We start from the raw sequence: 17,502 nt of genomic DNA on the forward strand, positions 1-17,502 counted from the left end.
TTATCCTTGAGCTATATGACTATTGAGTATAAACATTGATAATTGTAAATTATGAATCAGTTTCAAGAAGAAAAACAAATACAATCAAATTGAGTGTACTTGAAAACGAATTTTCTAATGAAAATCAATAAAGAATATCCGTCTCAATCATTACAAAAATCCTAGTTCATGTCAGTGTCTGAAACTTCTCTTAACCTCTTTTTTGTGCGGTTGAGGAGATCATATTCGAACACAAAAGTATTTGTCAATTATTTCCAATGCTTATTCTAAATTTGAACAAAATAAATAACGTGTGCGGAACGATCATTGACTCAATTTTATTTTGTTTATTTTTTCTTTGAAGTTGATTTATAATTTAAATTATCAATCTTTATACTCAATATATATATATATATATATATATATATATATATATATACACGTATATATGTATGTATATATATTTGTGTATATATATGTATATAAATGTGTGTACATATATATGTACATATGTATATATATGTATATCTATATATGTGTATTTATATGCATATATATACATATATATGTATACATATATATATATATGCATATATATTTGTGTATATATATGTATGTATATATATATATATGTGTACATATATATGTACATATGCATATATATATGTATATCTATACACGAGTATTTATTTTCATTATATATATATATACATATATATATATATATATATATATATATATATATATATATATATATATATATATATATATATTGGATAAGGTCTTTGCTAATCGAGCCAGGGATGGCTCGGGTTGCGGGTTCGAGTTCATTAACTGGTGTTAATCGTGACGCCCTGCACTGAAGATGTTGAAAAATGAATCACTCGTATCTGTAGGTATATACTTATTATAGTAAAAAATAATTATGTCAGCTCCTTTTAGAAACTTGTTTTTTATCGTTGCGAATTTTCAATTTATTTAAGTCGGTCAATTTAACACTTATGCAAAGATCATCGTATTATGATTAGATAACTGTGGCTGAAGTAAAGAACATTTAAAAGTAAAACGTTTAAATGCAGCGTGTTTTCTCTCGGTTAGTCTATTAGATAAGGCATTTGCTAATCGATCCCGACATGGCTCGGATTGCCGGGTTCGAGTATGTCGACTGGTGGTAATCCTGACACCCTGCACTGAAGATTCCCGAAAGGATCAAACACTCGTGTCTGTAGTTATTTAATCATTATAGTAAAATAAAAAAAAAACAATTATATATATCGAGATAGATATACTCGAAATAAAAACAAAATGTGTTTCATCCACGCTATAGTGTACTTTTTAACAAGGTGGGCAACACTATTCAAGGTCCGAAGGCTAATCGGGACAAGGGGTTAATGTAGTGGTTTAGTACTATTTAAGGGTGTAGATTTAGTAGATTTTGAATTATTTAAAGAGGCACCGCAACAAGAATTTCTTACATTGGATTTTAGACTACTTTATTGTAAAAGGCTACGAAACAAACCAATAGAGCACTATAACACATACGACCAGTTTTTCTAAAGGACCATTTCCTCATGGAATGTTATAATGAAAAGAAAAATAGATTTTTTCCTTTTAAATTGAAATGTGTCTGATTATTTAACATAGTAAATAATCAAATTGGGAAGATTGTTTTGTCTGTTAATTTATTGTAACCAAACGCCCGTGTTCTCATATCAACTCTACGTGTTTCTGTGGGTTATAAACATTTTCAGGTGCATAGTTGTCCTGATGTTATGAGAATTAACATTAACTCTTAGAAGAACTATTAATATAATACAAAACTCTACATAGATAAAGAAAAACTTGAAACTGAAACTGTTTATACACACACACACACTTATATATATATATATATATATATATATATATATATATATATATATATATATATATATATATATATACTAAATGAGTCGTTAGATTTTCTCATTCTTGTGATTTATTAATTTGGAATAGTAAAGTATATATTATTTTCGTAAGTAAAATATTTGTGTTCTCGTGCTGTCGTGTCAAGGCCGGGTGCTTGTGTTTGGTATACGTGTTAGTGTTGATAAAAAAATCATTGTGAGCTTTAGGGGAGGGCTAACATTAATAATGGTTACTACAGTCAAGACTAAGAATAACCTAATAGTAAAGATTTCATCCCGATAAAGCCGACGGAACAATTATATAACTATACAACTTCCTCAAGAATAGATGCTTCCCCAAATCACATATCTGATGTAACTATTTTTTTATCTTTAAAATTGCCTGAAATTTTCGATTCTAGTACTAGCTATTAGGTGTGTAACTACTAAGCATACACCGAAAGTAAACCTTTTGACACAGGTTTACGGTTTGTATTATTGAAGCCCTGCCGCACGAGTCTACATTTTCCCCACCTTTCAAGAACAGAATTTCGGTTAAAATAATCTCGTTTGCTTGTCGGCTTTTCTTACTGCTAAAACAAATTGAGTTTTACTATTCAAGTAACTCCTTTTCTTTTCTAATCTAAATATATTAACTTCCGATAATAAACCTGAAATATCAAGTAAGTATAATCAGTTACTCTCAGAGGTCAAAGGAAGTGGGCGCATCTGTTTTTTTTATTATTATTTTAAAATCTATAAATCTATATTAAAAACATCGAACTTATTGTAATCATGGTATCACGTCTATAGAGCACACGAACTCTATCGCTACTATATTTATGACTACATTTTAACTTTTCTTTTTTTTTACACTTGTTTTGTAACTTAATTTTTATAACTCTATAAAATTGAGTTGACTTTAGGTCAGTCCATACATTCACATATGAACTATCGTCTAAAAAATAAGAATGTATTCACTTGGAAATTTCTTATGAGTTTCTAACTTATTCATTAAGGAAAACTACGCATGAGCCATTGGGTAAATTCAGTAAATCGTACAAGCAAGCACGCACGCAATCAAGTATGTTTTATATAATTCAGATAATACTATGTAATCATGCATAGTTAAAAAATATCCGTAACCAAACACATATTTCTAAATAAATATACCTACTTGTTATTCTGAAAATTTAATTGTTCACGAGTTAATATTATGGATAAACTTAAAAAGATTAAGTACATTTAAATTAATATGCCTCATTAAGAAAAGCTTTTAGTTAACCTATAATTTATCGTTGTGTCATCTGTTTGCTTTATTACACCCCAGTGTTATTGTTGCCTTTATTTGCACAACTGTGCCTAAATCCAAACGTTGATTCCATGAGCAAGGTTTCTTTCTTAGAACTGCCCGCCAGTGGAACTCTCTGCCACTTGGCTGTTTCCAACCTTACTACAACTTGGACGTCTTCAAGTTCAACATAAACAAACTCCTGACAAACCGCCCCCTTAAGTAAGACACTCTATCAAAACCCCTAATACTAATGATTACTACAATACTATCTCATTGATTACTGTACACGGAATAACCCTTACCCTGACTGGCCTTGGGACCTTGATAAGTGGTTCCCCCATGTAAAAAAAGTGAATATATTATCTAAAAATACGAGTGACAAAATTGCTACAGATATTCACGAGCGATCTACATTCTATAGTGCTTACTTAAAACAGAATGATCGATAGAAAACTAGATAAAAATGGACAGATGTGATTTTGGCTACAAGTTAGTATAACACATATTGCAGCCCCCCAATTGCGACAATTATGTTAGTTCAGAACCTGACAATTTTTGTAACCCCTACCTCAAAAGATTTGCTAGAACAAAGACAGGAAATTACTATTTCGGAAATAACGTCAAATTTTCACTTTCGCTTACTCCTACATAAACTTATACTTTTACTCTCCATGTGTCAATCAATTTATCCACTCTATCACAGTTTCTATCCATTCGAAATGATATAATAACTGCAATCTTTCCTTCATCTTGATTGTATTCTTATCGACTTACAAAACGACACTGGAACGAACCATGTAATTTCATTCCGATCGCTGAGCTTTTCTTTCATTACATCTCCTATTCCTCAATCTGTTATCATTGCTTTATCCTGTTTCCCACGTCGTCTCGCACTTGCTTAACCTAATCTGTTTTATTTTATTTTTTACCTCAGCATGAAACTCATATTTGCATTTAATGTCTCTACCTCAATTACAATGCCATGCCAACAAACCATCCACTTTTGTCGCCCACACTTCAAACTATTTCACATGACACTGAAATTAATTTCATTTAATTATAGAAAATGACAGCGCCACGAACATTAAATCAATCTCACTCAAATTGATTTTATTTCCAGATCGTCTTCCTCGTATAAGCGTCAACTTGCTGACACGTGATTCTCAAATAAAAAAAAAATTCAAATGCATAACAGAATGTCAACAATATAATTCGTCTTCATAAAATTAACTAAGCGCATTGTTTTCTTTCTTACTGTAAATATTACGAAGGGCAGGGTATGCTACGGTTACAGAAAATCGATCTTTACTAAAACTATTTATTTTAATATTTTTAGCATTGTCATTAATTATTAAAACCGTGAAATAAAATTTCCAGGAGAAAACTTGTAACTTTACTAGTGTTTACACGTATAGTTTCAACAAGTTGTAAGAGAGTACGGCATAATGAATATAAGAGGATTAATAAATCGACTTTTTTCTTTGTTACAGCGATATCTATTTCCCCATATTCCCGCCACGTGTGATTTCTCGTTACGCGTTTGACGTCAATAACTCTGTAACAAGCTCTCGCTTCTTATAAATTTTTTCATTTTCTTTGCAGTGACATCATTTAATACTTGGCTAGGTAAAGGTATATATCTGTCCGTTCTCTGTTACAGAGGTAAATAAAAGAAATATTATGTTGGTGTAGTCTATTGTTTTACTCCGTAACGTCTACTGAAAAAATGCAGAATAATTAGTTCGTGTACGATGATTAAAATCCAAATCGAAAATTGAGAAATAAGGAGTTGGGGGGGGAGGGTTATTGGAGCAGGCAACATCTGCCTTCTTTTCGATGGAAAGTTTGTTGGTACAACATATTTGGTTGAGGTTGTTGTTTTAAACTTAATTCTCAATCGCTGGTACTAATACTACAATTGATTTCTACTACAAGTAAAATTCAATATAGATCACTCCAATAAACCCATTTTAATGCATGTCTGGCGAAATGCATGCACATATTACAAGTTTTTAAGACTATCCGAAAGTCAAAATAAGAAAACAACTCAATAGTTAAATATTAACAAACCATTAAAATAATGACATTTCTCAATTATATTGGAATCGATAATTTGGAAAGGATCGATGATTTTATCGATGTCGGAGAAGTATCAATTCAAAGAACATTAACATTTCAAGAACTATTATTAGTGTTAGCAGAGCTTACCAAAATGAGACAGTTTATATCTACACTAAAGAAATATCCATAGTGTAACGTAGCGAGAACGCACGTATGGCGGCCGTATGCAAATGACCAAGCGGTGTTTGAGCTTACGTAACGGGCAAAGAAGACAAACGATTATGGAAATAACTAGAAATCACATTAAGAATATGTGTTACGCCATAGCAGAGACGAGAAGTTACGCGTAGCCGGAGAAGGAAAAATAAAGCCTTTTAATGAAACCTGATATAGCGACGTAAATCTCTCTCTCTCTCTCTCTCTCTCTCTCTCTATATATATATATATATATATATATATATATATATATATATATATATATATATATATATCTGTGTCTCTCTCTTGTTCTGTGGGTCTACACTTTTTGTGCTTCCTACATATGGACTATTACATTACAAGTGTGTTCGTAATTTTGTTTCTCATTATAATTTAAGACATTAAATAATCGACTTTATTCACATTGTTTGTGGATTTTAATATTGTTATGGAGTGCTTCCGTTAAAATGTAAATACCATACACGTTTGTCTCACATAGCATACACGTTTGTCTCACGTAGCATATCAAAATTATATATGGTTATTAGAAATGTAAGCTAAAATTAAAAATAGCATAATTGTGTACACAATTAACTGACGAAATTCTGAAATAAGAATCACAAATTTGCATTAATTGGTGTATTCAACTCACTTTTGAAAATATTCTACAAAACTTTCTGGTCGATACCACACCCAAGCTTTTCCAGCTGCGTCTAGTCGAACTTTAGAATTCTTAGCTATCGAATGGAACACATTAGTTAATCCACTGGAGTAGTTTGCTCTCCTTCTATCAACCTGGGAGAAATCTTATGTAATCGTATCCCTCGTACACCATGTACTGAGGCTTCAACTTTCAAAACTAGATTAATGTTGTTTAGATTGATTATCACATAAAATGCTCACAAGTTATCGCCACCAGGTCGACGAAAAGGTTAGTGAATATTACGCGACGTGTCTGGAGAAGATCTAGAGTTACATCCTCGGAAAGTCAGTTAAAATCGTGATGAAAATATTTATGGTCAATTAAACAATCAAAGAGGGCGAACAATAATATAGTGTGACAACATGCATATCGTGTAGAAAATATACATGGGATTTTGGTGTTTATGTTGTAATAATGCAGACCGTAATTTATTATCGTTCACATAAACATATCCGATAAATTCCATTAAATAAAATATTCCATCAAAGATGCTTTCTTAGAAGTTGACGCCTGTTGAATCCGTCCCCTTTGCCTATCTCCCACCTGACTACAAGTTGTATGTCTTCAAACCCAACATAAAAAGAAATCCTGTTAAACCACCCCCTTAAGTAAGACACTTTATCAAATCTCCATTACTACGATATTATCCCATTGATTACTGTACACGCAATAACCCTGATTCCCGAGTGGCTTCCGGCCTTGATAAGGGTTGACTACCATGTAAAAAAAAATCAGTAAGTCATCGCATTTTATGTGATTAATGCATCGACAGTGGTTATTTCTTACATCTTAATTGCAATGAAAGATTACATTTAGTCTTCGGGTGTACAATAAGTGTATTTTGCACAAGAGATTCTGTACAGATTAAGGTGGTGATCAGTCCAATAATCCACAGGACACACATTATCTGCGATAATAACTTCCCTAATATCTCGTTTGACCGTCAATACATAGAGGACTAGATGCCATATTTGGGGTAAGAAAGCATCCAGCTCATGTTATAATTCGATTTCCCTGTAAATAAGGTATATTGATCATATGCAAATAATTAGCATATTTCTTTATAATTTCATCTAAGCCTCAAATTCTGTCTTGGTATTACCGTGTCAACATTTCTTTCTTTAAGTAAAACACGTATGCCATGTACTGAAAGACGTTTCAGAATAACAAAAAAAATATGCCCATATAACAGAAGGTAATGTTTAACGAAAATTAAAGTTGGGAAGTATTAGTGTTCCAACAATCTAACAAATTTTCCCAGAAAAAAAAACGTGTAAAACGAAATAGAGTATACATATTATGTCAACTGGCTTATGTAGATTTTCGTATATAAATGAGATACCTAAGACAATAGGTTTACTTACATAGTACATGTTTTTATCAACTGCGAATGCAAAACACTTTAATGCTCGATGTCTATTGGTATTTGTTTGTGGTGTCAAACGCTAAAACTGAATTAAATGATGAATGCAGTGGCGTCGCATGTAATGCAAAATAGAGACAATTAATGAACAGATCTACGAGTTTTATTAGTCGATGTGGGTAAAGATTTTTCGGCATATATCAAGATATTTTATAAGCATATGTCATACAAAATATTGATATTAAAATGAATTAATATATAAAATAACACGATAACTTCATATTAAATTTATTTTTGAAATTTACAATTGAAAATCACCAGGAAACATATAGGCAAGTGTTTCATTTGTTGACAAAATTTAAGCCTTATATGAAATACTAATAAATGAAATAATAAATACTGATATAAAGTAACCCATACACCAACAATGCATAAACCCACAAGAATTCACACACACACACATACATACACACACACACACACACATATATATATATATATATATATATATTTATATGCAGGATTGCATAATTCTTTTATTTAAAGAAAAATATAATTTGAACATGATTAAATCGTGATTTATATCGAATCAAATAAAGTTTGGAGAATATCTGTTAAATGACGTCTAATAAATATCTGTAAAATGTTAGTAAAAGCAAACATAAAATATTGCACGATAAGTTGCACTTTTTCTTCATTAGTTTTGTATCGAATTTAATTAAGCAACATAAGGTCAACATACACACAATTACATCATAAGTTGTTTTCCATATTCCATGTTACTCACTTTATCAATTTGGTAGAGTATTTAATGCACACAACGAAATAAGTCTAGCTTTTTTTTCAATTGTTGGAAGATGTTGAGGTTTTATTAAAACAAACTGGTTTGCGCGGAGAAAGTAGTGCCATTCAGATAAATGTACGTTTCAAAGACTCTCTTGTGGACAGAGACAGAATATATATATATTCCCAGCGCATCACATCCAGATCAGTTGAATCCAACAGTAAACCAAGATCCTTGTCCAGGATTATCACTTCTTCATTTACTAGTGCCAGTTTTTTCCAGAATTGAACACGAAGGCAAAAATCGGTATATGTGACGGTCCGCAGATGTGACACCGAATGAACGAAGTGGAAATGGAAGCATAAAAGGCATTTCCTTAGAAGTGCAGTACGTTTTTGGTAATAATAAGGTAAGAAACTACACAGAAGTTTCGGAAACCCACTTTTCAGCATGAGCACATAGATACACTTGCTATTTTCACATACGGACCGTTTTCCTAGAGACCTGGGTAAAATCAATGATGAGCAGGGGAATAGATTCCGTCGCGACTTGAAGGAGATGGATACCAGGTACCAGGCTCGCTTGAAGTAGCTATGATGGCTAACTAGTGTGGAAATCTGATGAGAGATTTCTCTGCCACTGAGCATTCGAGGAGATTGCAGAAACGGAATTGTAAGTCCTGTAGTTTTAATAATACTGAAACAATATATAATTTACGTTCATATAACTTTCTCAGTGTCCGCCATTACGTTTAGTGTGATGTGTGTTTCTATAAGGTAATCAATATATGGTGTTAGCGATATAGATATTTTCTCTTAAAAACATATTTAAAACGATACGCTCACAAAAATCAGCTGATAATGTCACAAAAATGTGATCGATTTTGTCACAAGTTGTGATCTTTTGAAATAAACTTAGCACAAAAATCTTAACTAGTGGAGTAAAACGGTTGTCATTTTCTAATTCATCAGCGCAAAAACCTCTTAATCGGAGGTAGAATGGAAGACAACATTTCAAAAGTAAACAAAAATTACCTCTTATGTAATCAACAATAAACTTTACATGCATAGCATATAATGCTACATTACGTAGTGAATCGGTGCTTCCTTAATGATAAGCTTTTGATAGTATTATTATCTGTTAATATTGTAAAACACCAACAGTATCTTATCTCCAAGAGAGAGAGAGTATATAAATAGAAAAAAAAACAAATCTAATTTGACATCGATTGCTGATACGCTCTCTGTTTATTATTACATTCACATGTTTATATAAACATAACTATATCTATACCTGTCCATGTATATTATTAAAAAATTATGATGGCGTTTGGAAACATAAAACGTTCGTTATTTTATATTTGATAAAATACTTCTTTTATATTTCCTGCTGGCATCCGCTTTTGATCAAATAAAGGTAGCGAAATAAAAATTAAAAACATTAAAAACTGGGCATTTTTATTTTGAGGTGCGTTCATTCGTCCATTTAGTGGCAGGAAATAGACGCAACCCAAAATGTCAATTTCCAGTTGTGTTTAAACGCTTTTCATATTTATTTCGCTACTTTCTGTGATAAAAAATTGATGACGAATTTAAATACCAATGATAAAAATATTAATTAAAAAAGAACGTCACAACCTCTTATGAACTTGAAATTATAATTCTAGAAGCATATGTTGACCATTTAATATCATATATATATATATATGTATATATGTATGTATATATGTATGTATATATATATGTATTATATGCAGTACTTATTCATTGACAGTTTCGTATCTAAACATTTTAGTGCAGGCGAAAACAATGTCTAAAGTTGAGATCAAAATCGATTTTTAAGCTAGTAGTTAGTGTTTTTAACATTAACGCTGTCGTCTGTAACCTGTGGACAGTCTAAAGCCAATGTATACGGTGTTAATTGACGGTGTGCTCAATTATTTAATCCAATCGCAGTAGAATATTATGCAAGCTACACTGAACACAAGATAGAGTGACATATGTAGTTTGCTCTAGGCATACTGTCTCGCTATATCAAAGCTCTCCCATAGAGTTAGATATGCAAATGCTTCAAGCCAGTATCAAAACTCCACATCGAGGTGATGATCGGCTATTCTAATTTCTAGTCTATCTTACGCTACCTGAGAATTGTAAACGAAATTCCAATTCATACACAAAGAATATTGTAAATGATACAATTTTTTATGCAATGCCGCCTTATTTTCATAAACAAAAATTATAGAATTTAATATGTAAAGATGAAAGTAAAATGTTCTGGAGTATATTCAGTGTTATTTACTTTTTTCTCACGTCATATTCGTGAATGCGCAAAGTGCTGAGCTATCCTTTCTTACGCTTGATTTTCTTAAGAACGCTATTTCTATGAAAATGATGCATCTGAAGTTAGTATGCCCTCGTATATCATGACTTCCATGAGGGCAGGAAATAGTTGTTCGATTTAGTGCTCATTCTTTCATGAATGTCAAGATCCATATTCGGAACTTTCCATAAGACAAAGAAACACATAAACTCTGGTAGTTTTTATACAAGAGGCTTCCAGATACCCCACTTGAACACACTTATACTCCTGTGATGTGTCCAGTCGGTGTTTTTGCAGAATATTACACTGCATTTCACAGGCACATCCATTGTTAGATGTTCATACACGAGCAGTGAGTGTCTTATTGTAAGATCTACTCACTTATTAACATAAAACTCTTCAGAACTTACTAGGGGGCCCTATCTGAGCTGCAGTGAACTGCTTTTTATCATATACGTATACCAAGAAATCTTTTGCTACAACCAGACTCCTTTAAGCCTAACGTATATTCGTTATTATTTCATTGAATGAAGAGACCTAGGTCATTACTAAATACCATTGGATTTACCTAAAATTATTTCTAGGTGATAATGCGTTATTTTTTTTTAAATTAATTTCAGACTCGTTTACTATAGAAGATTACTCTAATACGCAAACGTTACTATACAAGATATATAAAATTAGAGATTCATTTTATCAGAAGAACATACATAGTTATAACTGTTCGAACTATTAGAAAATTAATCTAAAAGAAAATTAGACATAGCTGATAACTTAAACCTTGTCGAAGACAAGATTTGCTATTGTTAACTAGAAACCATAAGAATTTAGATAGAAACAGAAATGAATTTTATCCGTAGCTTAGTGGGAAAAATAGTCACTTGCATAATACGCATCAGTAACACGAGGATAAAAATAAAAAGCAAGTTTATAGCAAAATTGAAATACATATGTTTTCCTAATTTAATATATATACATATATATATATATAAAGATATATATATATATATATATATATGCGTGTGTGTGTAGGAGTACGTGTGTGTAATAAAAAGGAACAAGGCGAGTTATGCATTCCTCAACGCTTCGTCTATATTTTGAGACTTCCTATTTTTGTTCATTCAGATGAAGTCTCGAAATAAAGACGAACGTTGATGAACACAAAACTGGTGTTGTTTCATTTTTTATATATCTATTTTGTCGGAATACTATTTTCATTATTCTCATCATATACGTGTGTGTATGTGTGTTTGCTTTCGTGTGTCCGGGCGACACATTAAGGGAGTAGATCTAAGCAAATTGTCAAATATTAGTCATGATTAAACGCAATGCAGAACACATCATGCATAATATAAAACTACGCTTATGTATTTGTTAAATTCTCCTTCTAGTAAATATAGATAAAAGTAGACATATTTTATTCATCGCATTCTATCAAGAAATAGATAACCGAAAGAATATTGATGCAAAATTGTTCTGGAACTTAACTTCTATCTGGTAATGTCGAGTTATAAACAGATAAATCTTAAGTTTGACGGAAATATGTTTATATTAAACCGAACAATATCGACAGTATTGAAGGAGTCGAAAGACTTGCTGTGAGCAGAGCAGAGAGGAAAAACAACGGAGAAAAATGAGTGAAGATATATATATATATATATATTGTAGACCACGAAAAGGATAAACCTTTACAATTACCCAATAATATAGCATTGAGAAGCCCTATCAGAAGCTAATGCATCGTCCAGAATCTATTCACCAAATGTAAATACAGCAGCTTAGATGCCTTATACCTGTTGATATGGCGGTCTCCTTAGTGAGCAGTCCAATGTTTGGTCTGTGAATATCAGGTGAATAAAATCAGCTTAGTAAAACGTTTACCTTCAACACGCTTGATTGTGAGACTGTTACAAGGACAGAAATAGAATTTAAAAAATTCCGACACGTCAGCCCAATGCTCATGCTAAAATACTGCCGATCTAGAATACATTTTTCTTCTCCCTTTGCCAGGAGAATAATTCGTCTTTAATGAGGACTGAGAAACACATTTGGAGAAACCATAGATACCAGAGGCTCCGCCAACACATCTACAATGCATTGTCTACTTTCCATTAAAAAATGATATTAATATTAAGTATTTTACTTAATATAAGTTAAATTGGTTTATTTGGGGGCAAAGTATTGCGATAGGTTTCCCTTTCAGTTACTGAAATGAAGAAAGAATTTAGTTAGCAAAGTAAACGTATGTAATTCTTGAGTAACTCGGCTAATTTCCTCGACTATTTTCCGACTTGATTTGAAGGGAACTCGTCTACCCTTTTTGACTAATATTCGACGCTATGCGGCGCATTTATTAGCATGGTTATGTGAAAAGTATATTAAAATGGAATGGCGTCGGCAGTGTTTTTCTTTTGTAAAACGAATTGAGTACACGTGGAATTTGAAATTGGAGAACGGTTTTATTTTCACAAACAATGTCAAGACAGCCACAAGCCAGAAAGAAAGAAATACAATAAATAAAAAAAAGACATAAATGAAAGAAAAATAAACATTTAAAAATACTTTTTTATTATTGCTTTGATTAGGGGCCAGATTGGGATAATAAATTAGGATATGATGGGTTATAAGGAAATTGTGCTGCATGTATTTTTACAGTAACAAACACATATCAAGATCTATACTTAACAATAAGTTTGAGAAGTTAGTAATTTCTCATGAATGCTTATTAGAAGTGATGTATTTTTTTAAATAAAAACGCTCCCTAATACACGGTATATATATATATATATATATATATATATATATATATATATATATATATATATATATATATACACGGTTCATATATATATATATATATGTTTATATATATATATGTATATGTATATATATGTATATGTATATATATGCATACATATATGTATATATATATGTATATATATATGTATATATGTATATACATATATGTATATATGTATATATATATATATATATATATATATATATATATATACATGTATATATATATATTACACAGTGATCACTACTTATCAAGGACCGGAAGCCACTCAGGGATAAGAGTTATTGCAAGTACATTACGTTAGTGTGCAGATTTGATGAAGTGTTTAATTAAGGGGGCGGTTCATTAGGAATTTGTTAACATTGGACTTGAAGACATAAAAGTTGTAGTCCGGAGGGAAGCAGGCAGACGGAACAGAGTTCCACAGGCGTGCAGTTCTAAGAAAGAAGCTTTGTTCATGGAGTCCGCGTTTTGATTTAGGCACACATATAGAGTGGGGGAGATTTTTCACAGTGGATTCAGCTAGACGGGTGTTTATATATGTATATGTATATATATATATATATATATATATATATATATATATATATATATATATATATATATATATATAAATTACGTGATTTCCTTGGATTTTACTTGTGCGAATGGAAAATTAAATTAACTTTCTTGGACTTACATTTTTGGATTTTACCGTCATTGGATGTTTTTTTCCTTTCACCTGGCTGTCCATGCATGTGAAATCACCACGTTCCCTCTGCTTCGCTTTTTGTTATCAAGTAAGATTTGGACTTACTTGCATTTTCATCAAATACTTTTGTATGCAAAATCCGATCCCGCATTTTGCTAATTCCTACCCTCTGATGAGAAGGAAAGGATTCTTCGACATTCCGCGGATTAAGGACTATCCACTTATTAAGTGTTTCCTTATCAGATTAATATGGTTTAACTCTTTTTCAAGGTGGTTTTAACATGTTTTATTAGCTATTTGCTCCTGTATGTATGTATATATATATATATATATATATATATATATATATATATATATACATATATATATATATATATATATATATATATATATATATATAACACTCTAAGGACCTTGTAGCGCGTGTTGTAACCCAACATCCCGTTTACGACTTCCGGTTGCGCATGCGTACATTAACATAAACTCATTACGGCATAAATAAATGAACACAAATCGCTGAAACTGTTATCTCAAATTTATTTATTAAACAATTGAAAGATATGGGAAGCAAACGCAAAACATGATTACAAATGATACGTATTATCATCGACCTGTTTTATACACTAAATAATCAACGCGACAGTAAAACAAAATGTTTTATTGTCGCGTATTGTTTTACTGTACGTTTTAAGTGACCCAATTATTTTTTCGCGTCTAAATTATCCAAATAAACAATTGCCAATACTTTTTTTTATTTCGTTCATTTTCGTATTACGTTTAATTTCCGTATTACGTTTAAGTTATTTCAACCCAATTTCCTTACAAATAAATCTATAACGGCGATTTACCCACCGCCGTCCCTTTTTCAATTTATTCTCCATTTTTAATACACATTAAAAACATTCATACATTATCTTCTACACTACCAACATAAAGAAATAATGCCGAAAATGTATTTTTTAATGCGTTACAAATAAACAATCAACGCGACAATAAAACGTAGTGTTTTACTGTGTACGTTTTCAGTGTCCCAATTGTTTTTGTTCGCGTTTAAATTAAAACCTATACCAAAATTTGAATTTGACTTTAAGTATTATGTTATATGTTCAGTACACATTTACCTATAAGTATGGCAAACCACTGATAACTCAATGACTGTATTTTTTTAAAATAAGCAATTATAAACAGAACAACGAATCTATCTATATCCTTTTTTCATTTTAATATACTTTCATAGAAATGTCTCTGTTATGTCACGAAAACTATTTTCTTAACGTAACAAGTGCCACGCTGATACATAAGTTTTCATTTTTTTTACATGGCGGTAACCACCTATCAACGCCTAATGCCACTCAGGAACAAAGGTTATTGTGTGTACAGTAATCAATGAGATAGTATTTAAGAAATCATTAGTGTTGGAGATTTGATAGAGTGTCTTACTTAAGGGGGCGGTGTGTCAGGAATGTGTTTATGTTGGATTTTAAGACATTCAAGTTGTAGTCAGGTGGGAAACAGGCAAAAAGGAGAAAGTTCCACGGTCGTGCACTTCTGAGAAAGAAGTTCTGCTCATGGAATGTACGTTTGGATTAAACACAGATAAAGAGTGGGCAAAATTATTGACAGTAGTTTCACCCAGACGGGTGTTTCTCGTGAAAGATTGGCGAGAGGGGGACGAGAGATTGGAGCTCAGGCGATCACTTGCCATGGAAATAAGGATAAAACAAAGACAGGCTCGCAACGTCACTTCTGTGAGAGAGAGGCTCCAGGGAAGAGAAAAGGGCATCCCCCACTAAACCAAGAAGTCTATTTTGTACTCTGTCAATGCAAGATAAGCTGTTTTTACGCGCTCCTGCCCGGATGTGGTAGCGGTACTCCATCCTTGGTCGTACCTGGCTTGTATATAGATAGAGAATTGCATCAGTAGTGAGATATATTCTGGGGCGATAGACGAATCCCACCATGTTCCCAGCGTCTATGGTATATATATATATATATATATATATATATATATATATATATATATATATATATATATATATATATATAAAGCTGAATGTCTGTGTGTGTGTGCGGTGTGTGTGTTTGGTCACGAATAGGCCCCGATATGGTCGACTTTTTAAATAAAACTGATTACATATAATGATAGAAGATGTATCGAGACACAGGAGTGCCTATGTTTGATCCTGCAGAAAGGTGGTTCTTTAAAATTGCGGGGTCTGCGTTCGCGCCTGAACCACAAAGTAAGGAAATAAACAATTTTAAATGTAAAAAAAAGACCAGTGTTTTTTATATAGGTGTACATAAGAATACTTTGATAAGTATGTTTTAACTTAGATAGGGATGGTATAATAAAATTATGAGGTCTGCGTTCGCGCCTGGCCTCCATAGAATGGAAATCTGTCACAAAGTTTAATAAGTTTTTTTAATATAAATCAACAGAATATTGTAATAATGTTTCAGTGTGAACAGGTATGGTATAATAAAGTATGGTGTTTATCTATTTTATTTTTACTTTCATCATATTTTGCTTTGGTTTTTGACACACGTATTCGAAGATATCTCTTTGCAACCCTTCCTTTCATAACCTATCATACTTTAATAAATCAGAGTCAATTTCCGGTAGGCTGTTTTTGAACGCAGTCAACGGCGGGTACATTTGCTAGTATATATATATATATATATATATATATATATATATATATATATATATATATATATATATACACTTGTATATGTATGCATACATGTGTATATGCATGTATATATATGCATATATATGTGTGTGTATGTGTGTGTATTATTTAATTAAATATCTACGTTTACTTTTTATGCGGCTTAAAACAGTGTTTTATAAGTGGGCGGTAAACACTTGTGGCGTGTGTCTTTCTACTATTATAGTTCCTATTAAACAAGTATCTTATAATAAAATAAATCGTAAACAACGACACAATCTGTTGTAGCAGGTCTAAGACAGTCAGCCAGTTTTTCTAGAGTTAATCAATTTTCAATTCACGTGTGGTGAGGCTTAGGGGAAGACCAGTAATGACGCTGTTACCTCCGTTGATAACACACACCTGGGCGTCTGTCTGCAAATGAATTAAAGGAAATTGAATTAGTTACTTACCAGGAAATCTCATAATCAACTAATCTGAAGGCTTAAAAATGAACTCAATTTTTTCTTACAGAAAACTGCATTTTCTTTTTTCTTCTCCAGGCAGTGTTATGCAGGAACCCTGTTGCAATAATTTAAAGTAGAGGTTCCAACTTAAGTAAAACCAGTGTTACTTTACTATTTTGGTTTATACATGAAATCTAATGAGTAAACTGACTTAAACTTAAGACTAAAATACTACAATCTAAATCAGATTATATTCCCAAAACTGTAATTTGATTATATTTTAAACGTCAATATAAAAGCTCATAC

This window comes from Euprymna scolopes, chromosome 4 (assembly GCF_053919585.1).
Source record: "Euprymna scolopes isolate OS-2025 chromosome 4, ASM5391958v1, whole genome shotgun sequence".
NCBI lineage: Eukaryota > Metazoa > Mollusca > Cephalopoda > Sepiida > Sepiolidae > Euprymna > Euprymna scolopes.